This window comes from Scyliorhinus torazame, chromosome 20 (genome assembly GCF_047496885.1).
Source record: "Scyliorhinus torazame isolate Kashiwa2021f chromosome 20, sScyTor2.1, whole genome shotgun sequence".
Taxonomy (NCBI): domain Eukaryota; kingdom Metazoa; phylum Chordata; class Chondrichthyes; order Carcharhiniformes; family Scyliorhinidae; genus Scyliorhinus; species Scyliorhinus torazame.
In genome coordinates this window covers 42,614,879-42,618,725 of record NC_092726.1, presented here as the reverse complement: position 1 = coordinate 42,618,725, position 3,847 = coordinate 42,614,879, and the positions used below count along the sequence as shown (strand labels likewise).

The following is a 3,847-nucleotide window of genomic DNA, read 5'->3' as shown; positions in this document are numbered from 1 at the left end:
TATGGTTCCATATTAATACTGTTCCATATTAGTACTGTTCCATATTAATATTCAGCCATATAATACTATTCCATATTAATACGGTTCCAAGTTAATATGCAGCCATATTAATACTGCTCCATATGAATAATGTTCCATATTAATATCCAGCCACATTAATGCTGTTCCATACCAATATGGTTCCATATTAATATGCAGCCAGATTAATACGTTTTTGCTCAATGCCTGCTACCCCGCCCCCCACATGGAGGTTGGACATGGCCCGACTTGCCCAGAATGCTTTGTGCAAGAAAATATCACAGGCCACAGATGACTATATTATTAATAACTAGAATGGGGAAGTCCCGCCCTTCACGCTCTGGGAGGCCACGAAGGCTGAGATCAGGGGTGATATCATGGCCAACAACGCACGTAGAGACAAGGTAGAGAGGGCGGCTAGGCGACAGTTGTGGACTCCATACTGGAGGTAGACAGGCGATACTCTGAGGGCCCGACCAAAGAACTCCTGGCGTAGAGGAAAAAGCTACAAATGGACTTTGATCTGCTCTCCACGAGGGAAGCATTGCAGCAACTCCGCCAGGTACGGGAGACCCTTTACGAACACGGAGATAAAGCCAGCCACTGCTGGTTCGCCAACTGAGAAAGCAGGCAGCCACGGGGGTAATAGCTCAGATTAGAAGCAGCAGACCGAATCCAGTGGCAGAGCCAAAAAATGTCTACGAGGCATTTGAGACCTTCTACCGGGGGCTATTCACCTACAAGCCCTCAGCTTAGGGATGAAACAGTTCATCGATGGATGGGACACGCCAGTTGTGACACAGGCTGAAAATGGGACTGGAAGCACCTGTAAAACTGGGAGAAGGATAGCGCAGTGGTGAGCCCTCGTTCCTCATGGTCCCGCCCGCCCCACACATCCCTGTGACGATGGATGTGGCTGTCCTGCAACCCAGTTTTGTGTAGAAGCTGGGATTCGTCTTTCTGGAGCGCAGGAGGTTAGGGGGAATTTAAACAAGTCTTCAACGTCATAAAGATTTTTTTTTAATGATAGAAATGGATAGATCTTCTGCCCCCAATTGCTCGACTGCATAAATCCCACCTTAGTTAGTGTCCCAATCCACCGGACTTTCCACAATACCATATCCAGCTATGCTCAGGAAGAATAATTGTTTTCCTATCCAGCCGACTGTTCTATATTGAAGAAGCTGGTGAACTTTAGAAGGTCAATTCTGCCTTCCTATCCACACTGCTGTTCACACATCAGTGCACTACGTCGAGATATACTTTGGACTGACTTTTCTGTGTCATTTTTGGCTCTATTGTTCATAAAAACAGATCAAGCTGAGCTGTACGAGATCTGCGTGTCCCCAGTGCACTCTGCTGAACACATCCAGATATAGTCTGGAGTAATATTTCGCTCTTCCGTTCTAACCTGGTGCTCCAACGGACACATGCACCTGCCCTGCAGCCGAACATGTATGTGTTTCATTTCCCAGCCACTGTCCACACCCACTGACCCAAGCTGTACTTCAGAAGCCAATCTGCCTGTGCCATTCGCCTTGGATTGTTTCGAAATCCCACGTCAGGCTCGAATGCAGGTTACGATTCTTTATAGAATCATAGAATCCCTACAGAGCGGAAGGCGGGTCATTCGGCCCAACGAGTCTGCACCAGCCCTCAGAAAGAGCAACCTATTTAAGCCCACACCGCCACCCTATCCACATTCCCGCAACCCAAACTAACCTAAAGGGCAATTTAGCACGGCGAATCCACCTGACTTGCACATATTTGGACTGTAGGAGGAAAACAGAGAACCCAGAGGAAACCGTGTCAGAGAAAGTGCAAACTCCACATGGACAGACATCCGAGGCTGGAATTGAACCTGGGTTGCTGGCGCGCTCAGGCAAGCGTGCAAACTACTGTGACACCGGATTGCAGCCTCCTGGACTCTGCACTGCACAGATTCACCGTGTAGGACAATCTCTGGGGTCTCTGACAGCCTCTTTTTTGTTTTACAATGAAATACACAGTTCTTAAAATTTAGAGTAGTCAATTATTTTTCCAATTTATGGTGGCTAATCCACCTACCTCTCACATCTTTGAGTTGTGGGGTGAGACTCACGCAGAACCGGGGAGAATGTGCAAACTCCACGCGGCCAGTGACCCGGGGCCGGGGTCGCAATGTGGACTGGGAACTTAAGGAAATTAGGAGAGCAAAAACGGTACAAGAAAGGATACAGGCAGGTAAAATGAACGAACGTCCTAAGTAATTTTACCAGCTCATTAAGGGTGAAAGGATAACTCGGGATATAGCCGGAAAACATGGGCTATCGCATCTCGGCCTTTTGGTTCAGATCAAGTGTAGTATCTGTTCTTATCAGTTTAATATCTGGAATGTCCCCTTCGGGGGACCGAATATTAAATTGATTTTTGGGACACGGAGATGGTTCAGGGGCTTTCTTGCTCCGCTCCAGGCATCAACCTGGTCTTGCAATGTTTCCAGGAATGGTGCCTTCACCCCGCTTTGGGCACAAATAGTGCAAAAGCAGAAAATGGCGCAAAACCTGGCTTCCCCTCTTCTGTCTTGTCCAGTTGTCTCATCCTGACCAATTAAAACATTTTCAGGCTCCAGAGCATTGCTAGCTTTTCTGCTGGCGGGCGCTTCGCGCACTAATGTCGTGAGCCTATGGGCTCGCGGACGTGCGGCAGCCAGGCTCCGTTTTCAGCTGATATGCCAAACAGATTTCCTGCTGCTTTTTACAGGCCACTCACCCTCACCCTCGGATGCCGACTTGCCTTCTCCTCACTTCAGTTACCACATCCCTTCATCCTGCACAACGGGGTAGACAGACTGAACGGCATCCTGATTTGGATGTAGGTATACCTTCACGGCGTCTCTTTTCGTTCTCGTGACTCCACGACCAACACGCCAGGGTGGAGCTCAGGGAGACTAGACATTTCCCCCTGTTGGATTCCGCCAGTACTTGCTGCTTGCACGGATTGCCCTTTGTTCGGCAAAGGTGGAGATTTTTTCGACTCCCTCCGTTGGGTGTCACTGGGCCTTCACAGCGTCTCCATTTAATCTGGTGACGACAGGGGGCGGATTGCCAGACGATGTCTTCCTGTTGTGTTTTACTGGTTCTGCATGCAGAGACTCCACCGTGCTCGGCCAAGCTGGAGGTCTCTTGACCAACAGTGACCGTAGACTAAAAGTTCCAAAGCACAGTCGAGCGCAGCAAGGTGCTCCTGAATGTCGGTGGACGAGGCGGACAAGAGCCATAGCCGGAAAATATTGGCTATCACTTCTCGGCCTTTTGGCTGAGATCAAGTGTAGTCTCATTTGATCGAGGGAAGCTGAGGATCTCGATGACGATCGTGGATTGGAGAACTCGGAGGGATTGAAGTCGTCAAAGAGGAAACGTTTGGAGCCCGGCTGCTATTGGTGGATCTACATACTGGCCTAAACCTCTGGTTTAGGCCTAACGCCGATACAGTTCAGACCCAACGTACGAGCTATGGATGCAGCTGCATCCCGACCACCAGGCGAAACACTGTCCGAGTCACAGTGAAGAAAACGGAAGGAGAGTCACCTGTGGACTGGAAACATTTCGTGAAGAGGGTGCTGCTCGAGTGTTGAGGGTTTAAAGCAACAGAGATCTTCTGCTTGCAAAACTTCCCCAACAATGTTTTTTTTGATGTCACCTTCAAGAGCGTCGCAGCGTGCATCAAATTCTTGATTGTCTTCAAGGAAAAAGGTAACCAGAGTCCCTTGTCGATCCTGACTGCGGATCCTCTGTTTACGCTACCGTCGCAGCGAAATCGGGTTGTTACACTGCACACGTACAACCCC

At 49.2% G+C, this 3,847-nt stretch overlaps 1 non-coding gene across 1 annotated transcript; it reads left to right on the top strand.

Moving 5' to 3' along the window:
* Positions 1 to 2,326: 2,326 nt before the first annotated feature.
* LOC140397907 (U2 spliceosomal RNA) lies at positions 2,327 to 2,516 on the top strand. Its single transcript, XR_011937329.1, has one exon. It is a non-coding gene; the product is annotated as a U2 spliceosomal RNA (small nuclear RNA).
* The last annotated feature ends 1,331 nt before the right edge of the window (positions 2,517 to 3,847 follow it).